At 42.6% G+C, this 15,307-nt stretch overlaps 1 long non-coding RNA gene across 1 annotated transcript in view; it reads left to right on the top strand.

Annotated features, from left to right (window-relative positions):
• Window positions 1–14,704: 14,704 nt before the first annotated feature.
• LOC133550528 (uncharacterized) overlaps window positions 14,705–15,307 on the top strand; it is a 4,947-nt gene continuing 4,344 nt past the window's right edge. Inside the window, exon 1 of the long non-coding RNA XR_009806293.1 lies at window positions 14,705–14,856. This is a non-coding gene — a long non-coding RNA (uncharacterized LOC133550528). The remainder of the gene's footprint in view (window positions 14,857–15,307) is intronic.

The raw sequence follows: 15,307 nt of genomic DNA, 5'->3' as shown, positions 1-15,307 counted from the left end.
GGAATGAAAATGATTTCTTAGCATTCTGGGCAATATTTTGCCCTATTCCACCTTATTAAAAGCACAAAAAGTCAACAACACCCATACATAGCACATGAGCTTTGTGTGTTGTTAGCCAATTACAGGAATTTAACATGATGAGTAAAAAGGAATGAAAATTATTGCCTAGCATTCTGGACAATATTTTGCACTGTTCCAGCTTTTAAAAGCACATAAAGTCAACAACACCCATACATAGCACATTAGCTTTGTGTGTTGTTAGCCAATTACAGGAATTTAACATGATGAGTAAAAAGGAATGACAATGATTGCTTGCCAACAACACCCATACATAGCACATTAGCTTTGTGTGTTGTTAGCCAATTACAGGAATTTAACATAAGTAAAAAGGAATGACAATGATTGCTTAGCATTCTGGGCAATATTTTGCACTGTTCCAGCTTTTAAAAGCACAAAAAGTCAACAACACCCATACTTTGCACCCAATTACAGGCATTTAACTTTATGAGCAAAAGGGAATGGAAATAATTGCTGAGAATTCTGGGCAATATTTTGCCCTGTTCCTGCCACACCTGTCAGTTTATGTTTTGGTTTTGGTCATGTTATGTTTAGTTTTTTTGGACATTTAAGTTCTGTCTTGGCACTTCCTGGTTTGTTTTCGTCTCCATGCCAACTCATTAGTTTTCACCTGTCATGTCACGTCCTTGTTCTCAGCCTCACACCTGTTTTCACTAATGATCACGGCTACTTAAATCACTCTTTTTCTTCTCTTCATTCTGGGATCTTCACACTCGCACGCACCCTACCCACGCTGCACCTCCTTGACGACCTCGATAATCTGTTTCATGCCTTGTTGTTCGTTTTGGTCCAAGCCGAGTAAGTTTTGTTGTTTATGCCATAGATAATATCTTTTGTTTATTTGTATATAGTCATGCCATTGTGCTGTTTTGTTTTAAGTTCAGCATAGATTATTATCCGCCACAGAGCGCGTCCTTGGTTTGCCTTTTTGTAGTTTGTTTGTTTATTTAATAAATATCATGTGCTCACGTCCACGCCTCGCTCGTGCTGATTCTCATCTGCGTCGATGAAACAATCTGCGTCCAAGCCATGTTGTGAAAGTTCCAGCTTTTAAAAGCACATAATAAAGTCAACAACACCCGTACATAGCATATTAGCTTTGTGTATTGTTAGCCAATTATAGGCATTTAACTTGATGAGCAAAAAGGAATGGAAATAATTGCTCAGCATTCTGGGTAATATTTTGCCCTATTCCAGCTTTAAAAAGCACAAAAAGTCAACAACACCCATACATAGCACATGAGCTTTGTGTGTTTTTAGCCAATTACAGGCATTTAGCAAAGTCTAGCTAATAATGTTAGCTATCATTGAATGTATGCTCTATCACACGGGTAGGTAACCTATACCTCTAGAGCCAGATGTGGCTCTTTTGATGACTGCATCTGTCTCTCAGATAAATCTGAGCTGACACTGCTTAACACGATAAGTAATGACTAATTCCACTTGCAATCAAAATGTTAAAAATAACGTTCGAAATGCTCATGCATTTGAATCCATCCATCCTTTTCCTACCGCACTTGTTCAAGAAATTGCATGTTTTATTTATTATTGTTTTTTTAGGGCTTGCCTTTCCAGGGGTTGTTCAGACCACCAAGCACCGACATGAAAGCCTGTTTCAGGGTTACGATATTTTTTTATTTTTCAATAAGTCTCTCAGTTGCTTTCCAGCAATTGTAATTTTCCTCATCCGTTCTCGCTCGCGCTCTGGCTCCAGCTCCAACCCTGTCTCTCCTACCGGCTGCTGCTTATAACAGAGCGACGGGTGATTAGATAACAAGGCCCAGGTGGGCCATCTACGCACCTGTCGCTGATTTTGAGGCTTGTCCTGGCACACCCTGCATTGCTGCAGGCCCGCAGGCCACGCCCCTCCACAGTTAGCTTCAGAATAACAATGTTATTAAAAAGAATACGAGACCTATTATACTCTAGTAATGTTGGTCTTACTTAAAAAATGCATGCGTTTAGTTGTGTTCAGTGTTGAAAAAAAAAATGATATGGCTCTTACGGAAATACATTTTTAAAATATTTGGATTCTTGGCTCTCTCAGGCAAAAAGGTTCCCGACCCCTGCTCTATCGTAACAACAGCATGGCTTTGAATTGTTAGTTGCCTTTGTATATGTGCACGCGCTCCCTGCGTACGTGCATAAGCCCGAATGCCAGACAAATTCCTCAGACCGACAAGCAATTTGTATTGAATATAATACATAAATTTGCAAAATATATGGTTTTTGAAAATACATATGTTTTTTTAAACCACTAATGGTAGGTAAGGTAAACAGTTGTGTTCTTATGTTTAAAACATGTACGACCATTTCTGGACTACAGAGCGCACCCGAGTATAAGAATAAATATAGAGATGTACGATAATGGCTTTTTTTTGCCGATATCCGATTTCCTGATATTGCCCAACTCTTAATTACCGATTCTGATATCAACCGATACCGCTATATACTGTCGTGGAATTAACACATTATGATGCCTAATTTTGTTGTGATGTCCCGCTGGAGGCATTATACAATGTGACAAAGTTTTCCCAAAAAAAATCAACTCAAGTTATGGAAAATAAGGCCAACATGACACTGCCATATTTACTATTGAAGTCACAAAGTGCATGATTTTTTTTTAACATGCCTCAAAACAGCAGTCTGGAATTTGGGACATGCTCTCCCTTAGAGAGCATGAGGAGGTTGAGGTGGGTGGGGTTGGGGGGCTGATAATATCGACAGTCCGATATTATCGGGTATCTCTCTCTCTCTCTGTATATGTATGTATGTATATATGTGTATGTATGTATGTATGTATGTATGTATGTATACATATGTGTGTGTATGTATATATGTGTGTGTATGTACAGTATATGTATATGTATGTATGTATGTATGTATGTATGTATGTATGTATGTATGTATGTATGTATGTATGTATGTATGTATGTATGTATGTATGTATGTGTGTGTGTGTGTGTGTGTGTGTGTGTGTGTGTGTGTGTGTATATATATATATACTGTGTATATAATGTATGTGTGTAGTGCAAACAAACAAAAAATGGCCGCCACCAAAACCCCTATTGCTAACTTTCTTTGGTAACGTCGCTGAAAAAAATGTATGATAAACAAAAAACTTTTCAAACTAAAACACGCAATACACAAAACAGAAAAAAAACAAGACAAGACATCCCTCACCGCGGTGTGACAAGATCTGCAGCATTTGCGGTTAAAAACTGGCATGCCCTTTGCTAGAATTTTACCATAAAATGTGTTGTTTTTTTTCAGCATCCCTGTTTTTATGATACAATTCTGGTGACTGAGCTTCCAGTTTTTCAACCGTACAATCTATTGCCATTTTTATAGTACGCAATTTGATAGATAACATAAGTCAAGTAGATATTCAACAATTCTTTAAAAGCCTACTGAAATGAGTTTTTCTTATTTAAAGATAGCAGGTCCATTCTATGTGTCATACTTGATCATTTCGCGATATTGCCATAATTTTGCTGAAAGGATTTAGTAGAGAACATAGATGATAAAGTTCGCAACTTTTGGTCGCTAATAAAAAAGCCTTGCCTGTACCGGAAGTAGCAGACGATGTGCGCGTGACGTCACGGCTTGTGGAGCTCTTCACATCCTCACATTGTTTACAATCATGGCCACCAGCAGCGAGAGCGATTCAGACCGAGAAAGTGACGATTTCCCCATTAACTTGAGTGAGGAGGAAATATTCGTGGACGAGGAAAGTGAGAGTGAATGACTAGAAGAAAAAAAAACTAGATGGCAGAGCGATTCAGAAGTTGTTAGAGAAATTTACTAGGATAATTCTGGAAAATCCCTTATCTGCTTATTGTGTTACTAGTGTTTTAGTGAGATTATATGGTCGTACCTGTACAACCTGAAAGTCGGAGGGGTGTGGCCACGGGTGTGGTAACCGCCAGTGTCTCCGAGGGAATCCACGTTTCTCTACGAGGCGAAGGCAGCCATTGGGGCCGGGCTGAGATTTTTTTTTATTTTTTTCTCTCCTCCACGGTGGGAGCATCCGACGGTTGGGAACCGGCCGGTAGGAGGAGGCAAGAGAGTCCGCAGCTGCCTCTTTGACAGGTGCAGGAGGAAGGACGCAAGGTCTCTGCTCATATCTACGGTAAGAGCCGACTTATTACCACCATTTTCTCACCGAAACCTGCCGGTTGACATGTGGTAGGGAACCATGTTCGCTTGACCGCTCTGGGGCGGCATAGCTCGTTTGGTAGAGTGGCCGTGCCAGCAACTTGAGGGTTGCAGGTTCGATTCCCGCTTGTGCCATCCTAGTTACTGCCGTTGTGTCCTTGGGCAAGAAACTTTACCCACCTGCTCCCAATGCCACCCACACTGGTTTAAATGTAACTTAGATATTGGGTGTCACTATGTAAAGCGCTTTGAGTCACTTGAGGAAAGCGCTATATAAATATAATTCACTTCACTTCACTTCACTGTTCCATAGTAAAGCTTCACCGTCATCTTTCGGGAATGGAAACAAGGAAACACCGGCTGTGTTTGTGTTGCTAAAGGCGGCCGCAATACACCGCTTCCCACCTACATCTTTCTTCTTTGACGTCTCCATTATTAATTGAACACATTGCAAAATATTCAGGGAATTATGCGTTGAAAAGAGACGACTTATAGCTGTGAACGGTGCTGGACCTCTACAATGCGTGACGTCACGCGCACGTGTCATCGTACCGCAACGTTTTAGCATGATACGTCCGCGCGAAATTTAAAATTGTTTTTGGAAATATTGGACATTGTGTCATCCGTACCAAAGGGGGTGCGAACCATCCAGACTGTAATCGACACAAAGTTCGAAAGCCAGCATCTGTGATGGTATGGGGGTGCATTAGTGCCCAAGGCATGGGTAACTTACACATCTGTGAAGGCACCAATAATGCTGAAAGGTACATACAGGTTTTGGAGCAACATATGCTGCCATCTAAGCGCCGTCTTTTACATGGACGCCCCTGCTTATTTCAGCAAGACAATGCCAAGCCACATTCAGCACCTGTTACAACAGCGTGGGTTCGTAAAAAAAGAGTGCGGATACTTTCCTGGCCCGCCTGCAGTCCAGACCTGTCTCCCATCGAAAATGTGTGGCGCATCATGAAGCGTAAAATACGACAGCGGAGACCCCAGACTGTTGAACGACTGAAGCTCGACATAAAACGAGAATGGGAAAGAATTCCACTTTCAAAGCTTCAACAATTAGTTTTCTCAGTTCCCAAACATTTATTGAGTGTTGTTGAAATAAAAGGTGATGTGACACAGTGGTGAACATGCCCTTTCCCAACTACTTCGGCACGTGTTGCAGCCATGAAATTCTAAGGTAATTATTATTTGCAAAAAAAAAAATTAAGTTTATGAGTTTGAACATCAAATATCTTGTCTTTGTAGTGCATTCAACTGAATATGGGTTGAAAAGGATTTGCAAATCATTGTAGTCCGTTTATATTTACATCTAACACAATAGATTACATAGATCGATTGTTTTTTTTCAGACTGACTGGTTTGACGCTCGACCATGGCAAGATGATGATGGATATAGGACGAGAGTTTAGGATTAATGGTCAGTTTTAAGCCGTCTATTGATTCATTGCCTCCGTTCTTATTGTTTGCGAGCAGTTTTGAGCTCAAAACGAGCAGAATAAGCGGCCTTTTTGTTTTCTTGGGGTATCACTTATCTGGACCAAAGAGCAGACGGGGGGGGGGGCCACACGGACACACGCGGCCGCCGCCGCCCGCCTCAATGGTCGCTTTTCCGCGCGGAATTGAACGCGGTCAATTGGCTGGCAAATGCTGCGCACGATTAAACGCGACTGGCTCATGCAAGGGAGCCGTGAAGAGCCCCCTCTTAACGTCGTACCCCCACCCTCGCTTCATCATCACGCTCCGGTTCAATGTTAACTTCCAGTGGTGTCCACTCCTCGGGACGACTTGCGAGAAGAAAGGAGGAGAAGGTGAAAGAAAGGCGCAGGCTTCGCCGCCTTCTTTTCTCACCCCGGCCTCCTCTTGTGTGCTGTCCAGCTGGCTGTGACCCTTGACCCCCCCGACCCTCACTCCTGACCCCTGGACGGGTTCCCACGCCACGCCTTTTTGTGTCCACCTCGCCATGGCAACACCTTGGTCACCGCTGCTGCCACGGTAACAGATGGACAGAGGCCTGGAAATAACTTTATTCACACACTCCTGGAAAGGGGGGGGCACCATGGACCATCTGCCCTAAGCCCCCCCTCCCCTTTCCCCCTGTTTCACACATACGCACATACTTATACAGCGCATCCTAACTTTGACACCCCCTGTGCCACATTCAAGCCCCCCTACATGTAGCGGGCCCTGATGAAGCCATTAAAGGGGAACATTATCACCAGACCTATGTAAGCGTCAATATATACCTTGATGTTGCAGAAAAAAGACCATATATTTTTATAACCGATTTCCGAACTCTAAATGGGTGAATTTTGGCGAATTAAACGCATTTCTATTATTCGTTGTGACGTCACATAGGTAGTCAATCCGCCATTTTCTCAAACACATTACAAACATCGAGTCAAATCAGCTCTGTTATTTTCCGTTTTTTCGACGGTTTTCCGTACCTTGGAGACATCATGCCTTGTCGGTGTGTTGTCGGAGGGTGTAACAACACAATCAGGGACGGATTCAAGTTGACTTAAGTGGAGTGTGCATCGATTAGCACGACATGCTAATCGATGCTAACATGCTATTTAGGTTTGCTGTATGTACATATTGCATCGTTATGCCTCATTTGTAGCTATATTTGCATCCAGCCTTTCCCTCCACCCACATTTAATGCCAAACAAACACTTACCAATCGACGGATTTAAGTTGCTCCAGTGTCGAAAGATCCGAAAGTCCTTCGTCTGCACATTCTACCGGCGATGCTACGACAGACATGGCCCAGAGATGTATGTATACCCTGCGACACTCAAAGCAGATGCATTTCCTACGATAAAGTCAACGAAATTACAAAGGTGAGTTTTGTTGATGTTATTGACTTATGTGCTAATCAGACATATTTGGTGGCAGCATGACTGCCAGCTAATCGATGCTAACATGCTATTTAGGCTAGCAGTATGTATATTTGTAGCTATATTTGCATCCAGCCTTTCCCTGCACCCACATTTAATGCCAAACAAACACTTACCAATCGACGGATTTAAGTTGCTCCAGTGTCACAAGATGCGAAAGGCCCGATCGTTTGGTCAGCACATTTTACCGGCGATGCTAAGGCAGACATGGCACAGAGATGTATGGATATCCTGCAGATGCATTTCCAACGATAAAGTCAACGAAATCACAAAGGTGAGTTTTGTTGATGTTATTGACTTATGTACTAATCAGACATATTTGGTCGCGGCATGATTGCCAGCTAATCGATGCTAACATGCTATTTAGGCTAGCTGTATGTACATTTATAGCTATATTTGCATCCAGCCTTTCACAACACCCACATTTAATGCCAAACAAACACTTACCAATTGACGGATTTAAATTGCTCCTGCACGTTTTACCGGCGATGCTACGACAGACATGGCACAGGGATGTATGGCTACCCTGCGACACGCAATCGTTGGTTAGAAGGCGATCGCCGAATGGGCTCAATAGCTATTCGCTCAATAGCTTCAGTTTCTTCTTCAATTTCGTTTTCACTATCTGCCTCCATACTCCAACCATCCGTTTCAATACATGGGTAAGCTGTTGAATCGCTTAAGCCGCTGAAATCCGAGTCTGAATCCGAGCTAGTGTCGCTATATCTTGCTGTGCTATCCGCCATGTTGGCATCACTAAATGACGTCAGAGGAAAATAGACGATGGATTTAAAGATAGCGAAAATCAGGCACTTTAAAGCCTTTTTTCGGGATATTCCATGATGGGTAAAATTTTGAAAAAAATAAAATAAGCCACTGGGAACTGTTCCCCTTAAAGGCCGGGATTCCGCAGCCCCTCAACACAACTCGGCGGCCATTACAAACAAGCATCTGAAAATAGTCATCCTCGTACACTGCAAAAAGTCAGTGTTAAAAACAAGAAAAAAAATTACGAAAATGAGGGGTATTTTATTTGAACTAAGCAAATTATCTGCCAGTAGAACAAGAAAATTTGGCTTGTCAAGACTTTCCAAAAGGAGTAAAATTAGCTAACCTCAATGAACCCCAAAATACCTTAAAGTAAGTCCAGTGGGGCAAAAAAGTATTTAGTCAACCACCAATTGTGCAAGTTCTCCCACTTAAAATGATGACAGAGGTCTTTAATTTTCATCATAGGTACACTTCAACTGTGATACAGAATGTGGAAAAAAAAAATCCAGTAATTCACATTGTAGGAATTTTTAAGAATTTATTTGTAAATTATGGTGGAAAATAAGTATTTGGTCAATAACAAAAATTCAACTCAATATTTTGTCATTTAACCTTTGTTGGAATTAACCGAGGTCAAACGATTACTATAGGTCTTTACTAGGTTTGCACACACAGTATCCGGTATTTTGGCCCATTCCTCTATGCAGATCTTCTCGAGAGCAATGATGTTTTGGGGCTGTCGCCGAGCAACACAGACTTTCAACTCCCTCCACAGATTTTCTATGGTGTTGAGGTCTGCAGACTGGCAAGGCCACTCCAGGACTTTCAAAAGCTTCTTACGGAGCCACTCCTTCGTTGCCCGAGCGGTGTGTTTGGGATCATTGTCATGCTGGAAGACCCATTCACGTTTCATCTTCAAGGCTCTCACTGATGGAAGGAGGTTTTGGCTCAAAATCTCACGATACATGGCCCCATTCATTCTTTCCTTAACACGGATCAGTCTTCCGGTCCCCTTAGCAGAAAAACAGCCCCAAAGAATGATGTTTCCACCCCCATGCTTCACAGTAGGTATGGTGTTCTTGGGATGCAACTCAGTATTCTTCTTCCTCCAAACACGACAAGTTGAGTTTATACCAAAAAGTTCTGTTTTGGTTTCATCTGACCACATGACATTCTTCCAATCCTCTGCTGTATCATCCATGTGCTCTCTGGCAAACTTTAGACGGGCCTGGACATGCACTGGGTTAAGCAGGGGGACACATCTGGCACTGCAGGATTTGATTCCCTGTCGGCGTAGTGTGTTACTAATGGTAACCTTTGTTACTTCGGTCCCAGCTCTCTGCAGGTCATTCACCAGATCCGCCCGTGTGGTTCTGGGATTTTTGCTCACCGTTCTCATGATCATTTTGACCCCACGGGATGAGATCTTGCGTGCAGCCCCAGATCTAGGGAGATTATCAGTGTCTTGTATGTCTTCCATTTTCTGATAATTGCTCCCACTGTTGATTTTTCACACCAAGCTGCTTGCCTATTGTAGATTCACTCTTCCCAGTCTGGTGCAGGTCTACAATTATTTTCCTGGTGTCCTTCGACAGATCTTTGGTCTTGGCCATAGTGGAGTTTGGAGTCTGACTGTTTGAGGCTGTGGACAGGTGTCTTTTATACAGATAACGAGTTCACACAGGTTCCATTAATACAGGTAACGAGTGGAGGACAGAAGAGCTTCTTAAAGAAGAAGTTACAGGTCTGTGAGAGCCAGAGATCTTCCTTGTTTGAAGTGACCAAATACTTATTTTTCACCATAATTTACAAATAAATTCTTTAAAATTCCTACAATGTGAATTCCTGGATTTTTTTTCCACATTCTGTCTCTTACAGTTGAAGTGTACCTATGATCAAAATTACAGACCTCTGTCATCATTTTAAGTGGGAGAACTTGCACAATCGGTGGCTGACTAAATACTTTTTTCCCCAACTGTAAATTCTCACTAAGTGTACTTTTCTTGGTAGAAAATTAAAGTGATACCCTTTTTGCTCAATGAGTTGAAAAATATTCCTAAATTAAGTAATTGCTAGTGCCATTATCTTGACATAATGATATGCGCTCGGCATTACATTTCTTGAAACCGGCAAACTTATTCTAAAAAATTATTTATTGTTCTTAATGGAAAGGCAACAAGGCAAGCGCTTGTTACTCTCGGGGTCTCCTAGCCGCTCAGGCAAATCATATGGTCTAAAAATGCATTTTTCCACGGATAACATGACATCATCGCGCCAAGTGCCTGCTCTTTCAATCAATTAGTATGCATACATACAGCCCGGCCCCCGACCAAAGTTGTTTCAATTGTCATTTTGAAGAATTTATCTGAATGTGCGTGAACTATTTCTGTTCAAAATTGTTAGAAATGTCACATACTAAATGTTTGATTTAACATGTGACAGTTTACTGTACTGTGCCAACTGTACTACTGTACGGATTTTCTATTGTTTCATTGAAAATAAGGCAGCAAAACAGTCATCTGTTTTAATTATTAGACGCAATTGTCAGTCATGATTTTTTTTTTTCATGCTTGAAATAAGAAACTATTACTTTAAAAAAAGTAGTTTTATATAAACCCCTTTTCCATATGAGTTGGGAAATTGTGTTGTAAATATAAACGGAATACAATGATTTGCAAATCCTTTTCAACCCATATTCAATCGAATGCACTACAAAGACAAGATATTTGATGTTCAAACCCATAAACTTTATTTTCTTTTTGCAAATAATAATTAACTTAGAATTTCATAGCTGCAACACGTGCCAAAGTAGTTGGGAAAGGGCATGTTCACCACTGTGTTACATCACCTTTTCTTTTAACAACACTCAATAAACGTTTTGGAACTGAGGAAACTAATTGTTGAAGCTTTGAAAGTGGAATTCTTTCCCATTCTTGTTTTATGTAGAGCTTCAGTCGTATTTTACGCTTCATAATGTGCCACACATTTTCGATGGGAGACAGGCCGGCCAGGAAAGTACCCGCACTCTTTTTTTTTTTACGAAGCCACCCTGTTGTAACACGTGCTGAATGTGGCTTGGCATTGTCTGCCTGAAATAAGCAGCGGCGTCCATGAAAAAGACGGCACTTAGATGGCACCATATGTTGTTGCAAAACCTGTATGTACCTTTCAGCATTAATGGTGCTTTCACAGATGTGTAAGTTACCCATGCCTTGGGCACTAATGCGTCGATAAAAGTCTGGATGGTTCGTTTCCCCTTTGGTCCGGATGACAGGATGTCGAATATTTCCAAAAACCATTTGAAATGTGGACTCGTCAGACCACAGAACACTTTTCCACTTTGCTTCAGTCCATCTTAGATGATCTCGGGCCCAGAGAAACCGGTGGCGTTTCTGGATGTTGTTGATAAATGGCTTTCGCTTTGCATAGTAGAGCTTTTAACTTGCACTTACAGATGTAGCGACCAACTGTATTTAGTGACAGTGGTTTTCTGAAGTGTTCCTGAGCCCATGTGGTGATATCCTTTAGAGATTGATGTCTGTTTTTGATACAGTGCCTTCTGAGGGATCGAAGGTCACGGTCATTCAATATTGGTTTCCGACCATGCCGCTTGCGTGGAGTGATTTCTCCAGATTCTCTGAACCTTTTGATGATATTATGGACCGTAGATGTTGAAATCCCTACATTTTTTTGCAATGGCACTTTGAGAAACGCTGTTCTTAAACTGTTTGACTATTTGCTCACGCAGTTGTGGACATAGGGGTGTACCTCGCCCCTTCCTTGTTTGTGAATTACTTAGTATTTCATGGAAGCTGTTTTTATACCCAATCATGGCACCCACCTGTTCCCAATTAACCTGCACACCTGTGGGATGTTCCAAATAAGTGTTTGATGGGCGTTCCTCAACTTTATCAGTACTTATTGCCACCTTTCTCAACTTCTTTGTCATGTGTTGCTGGCATCAAATTCTAAAGTTAATAATTATTTGCAAAAAAAAAAAAGGTTTATCAGTTTGGATATGAGACATGTTGTCTTTGTTGCATATTCAACTGAACATTGGTTGAAAATGATTTGCAAATCATTGTATTCCGTTTATATTGATATCTAACACAATTTCCCAACTCATATGGAAACAGGGTTTGTACTTGCGAGTGTTGATGACACAGCTTTGCAACAGTTGATATTCTAGTTTCATGTTTTACTCAATATAGGTAATCAAATCTCAGCAACAATCTGTAATATCCTACTGAGATAATTTAGGACCAAAACCCTTAAAACAAGTAAAAAACTCTAAAATAAAATCTCCTTAGTGAGAAGACTGATAATATCAGACAGAAAATAAGCAAATATCACACTTATTTTAGATATATAATCTTACTTAAATATCAGTTTTTGCAGTGTATCCCATTTCACACCGCTGCTATTTGTGGTCCGGCGTGTAGGAGAGCGTTAACTTCAGCCGCGTGCCGTTAATTATCTGTGTACTTTTATTATCCCCTATTGTTTTCTCACATCCTCGGATGAAAAGAGGGGCTGTTGTGGGGGGGTTTGTAAAGACAGCGCGCAGCAGCGGGGGTTCTGTTTGCTAACTAGGAGACAAAGTGACTCGCATCGCCAAGAGGCGCTCAATACGGTTGCCGCCGGGGAAAAAAAACACGAGGTGCAATAGTTTTTTTTTTGGCGCTAATCAGTAACTCGCCTCTACACAAGCCGCCTTCTTCGGGGCAAGAGTGAGCGGATTACTTGCCGTAATTGCGGGCGCTTCAGCGGCTCCATGTTGTTAAAGGGGAAGAGAAACATTTGTTTTTTGCGGAGAGGCCTCGGGGTCTTTTGAGGAGGGGGGATTTGGGGTACCATGCAGTGCAAACAAACAAAAAATGGCCGCCACCAACACCCCAATTGCTAACTTTCTTTGGTAACGTCGCTGAAAAAAATTTAAGATAAACAAAAAACGCCCCAAAAAGAGGAAGAAACAATGAATTTAAAACTCAAGATTTTCGATGAGGTAGAGACTTGTCCGGGGTGTTCCCGGCTTCCGCCTGATTGTAGCTGAGATAGGCACCAGCGTCTCCCTCGACCCCAAAGGGAATAAGCGGTAGGAAATGGATGGATGGATTTTCAAACTAGAGACGAGGCAAGGCTTGGACAGAATGCTAGACAGTCGTGAACAAATGAGAAAGTCTGGCACAGAACAAAGGGAGGCGTGGGCTTATAAGACACGTGAGGGTAATGGGGAACAGGTGGAATCAATCAGGGATCGGGGATGACGTCAGACTGATGACACAAAAGGAAGGGCAAGTGACCTGAAACAATAGGAGAGTAACTTTTCAAACTAAAACATACAATTCACGACAGAAAAACACAAGACAAGACATCCCTCTCCGCGGTGTTACAAGATCTGCAGCATTTGCGGTTAAAAACTGGCACACCCAAGAAAAACATTTCATTTTGAGGAGAAGCCTCTGGGTCTTTTGAGGAGGGAGGGTTTTGGGTACCTTGCAGTGCAAACAAACAAAAAATGGCCGACACGAACACCCCTATGGCTAACTTTCTTTGGTAACGTCGCTGAAAATTTTTTAAGATAAACAAAAAAACGCTCCAAAAGGAGGAACAAACAATGACAATAAAACTTCCACACTGTATCTTATCCAAAAAAGGTTAACAAAAGGTGTCACTCAAAACATTAAGGAAAAGGAAGAACTGTAAGAAAAAACTGAAAACTCACACTTCGGCTGCAAAACTAAATAACCAAAATCACTCTGCTGAGGAGCGGAAAAAGAAAACTCAAAATATCAACAATGGAATTCAGGATCAAGATTTTCAAACTAGAGGCGAGGCAAGGCTTGGACAGGATGCTAGAGAGGCACAAATATTGATAGAAAATGTTATTAGCAGATTGCACAGTTCAGTACATATTCCGTACAATTGACCACTAAATGGTAACACCCGAATAAGTTTTTCAACTTGTTAAAGTCGAGGTCCACGTTAATCAATTCATGGTAAACAAACAAGAAAATCTGGCACAGAACAAAGGGAGGCGTGGGCTTATAAGACACGTGAGGGTAATGGAGAACAGGTGGAATCAATCAGGGACGTCAGACTGATGACACAAAAGGAAGGGCAAGTGACCTGAAACAAGAGGAGAGTTACTTTTCAAACTAAAACATACAATTCAGAAGACAAAAAAACACAAGACTAGACATCCCTCGAGGTCTGCAGCATTTGCGGTTAAAAACTGGCACACCCAAGAGAAACATTTGTTTTTGCGGAGAGGCCTCGGGGTCTTTTGAGAGAGGGGTACCGTGCAGTGCAAACAAACAAAAAATGGCCGCCACCAACACCCCTATTGCTAACTTTCTTTGGTATCGTCGCTAAAAAAAACGGACGCCGGAAGAAGCCGGTTGGCGAAGGAGGTGATTGGACAAGAAAAACGAGGCAAAAATCACTTCATCGGTTTTGAGGATTTCATAACTTTTCATCTATATATTTCGCCCACTTGCCCACGCCCCCACCCCACGCGACCCCGCCGGCCCCCCCCGCCTCACCCCTCCGCCGCTCGCCTCCTCTCTGCCTCTCACCCACTTCATTGTACCAAAGGAGATTTTCTCCATTCAGGCCCAGTCTCTTAGGTAACCCCAGCGCTGCATGAAATGAGGAGAGGGAGCGAGGGAGAGACGGGCAACGATTGAAAGAGAGAGAGAGAGAGGGCGGGGAAAACCTGGTAGAGGGTCATCGGGATTGTAAAGGCGGAGGTTGCGGGGCGGGGCCTGGGGTCCGGACGCAGAGGGTTGAAGAAGGCGAGGGAGAGGGACGCGGGACCAGAGGTGCAAGAGGTGGACGAGGGTGAAAGATGGAGGAGAGGGACGACAAGCGCGGTCGGACATCGCCGAGAAGAGGAGGAGGATGAGGATCGGGGACGTCTCATCAAGTGCTTTCGGAGGTAATTCACGATCAAACCGTGCAGGGGAAAGGTTTTCTGAGTGTGCTTTAGTGTCGTCCGGGAGAGCAGATCAATTCAGGCCTGCAGGCCTCGGCGGGACAACGAGAGCCGCAGAAAACGAGCTTTCCGATCCCGTTAGCGGCAGAAAGTTTTTAAACTTCTAAAATCTGGTCGGTAGAGCGTTGTCAACTTTTTTTTTAAGGAAATGAGAAACTCCCGTGAGATTTTTTTTCTTCTTTTTTCAACCCCCCCCCCCTCCAGCTTCAAACTGTGCCGGAGTTGAGCGTCGCGGTTAGGGGGCGGGGAGGGAGGGCTCTGGCATCCTTTTGTGGCCATGCTGCTCTGCACCTCAATGGTGGGCACGGCACATGGGGTTCTCATGAATAGGTCCGGTCCGCGGCAAAGACCTGCATCATTGGGATAAAGACCGGCTCTCCCACAGAAAGAGAGA

This window comes from Nerophis ophidion, linkage group LG04 (assembly GCF_033978795.1).
Source record: "Nerophis ophidion isolate RoL-2023_Sa linkage group LG04, RoL_Noph_v1.0, whole genome shotgun sequence".
Lineage (NCBI taxonomy): Eukaryota > Metazoa > Chordata > Actinopteri > Syngnathiformes > Syngnathidae > Nerophis > Nerophis ophidion.
This window is presented reverse-complemented; position numbering and strand designations above follow the sequence as displayed.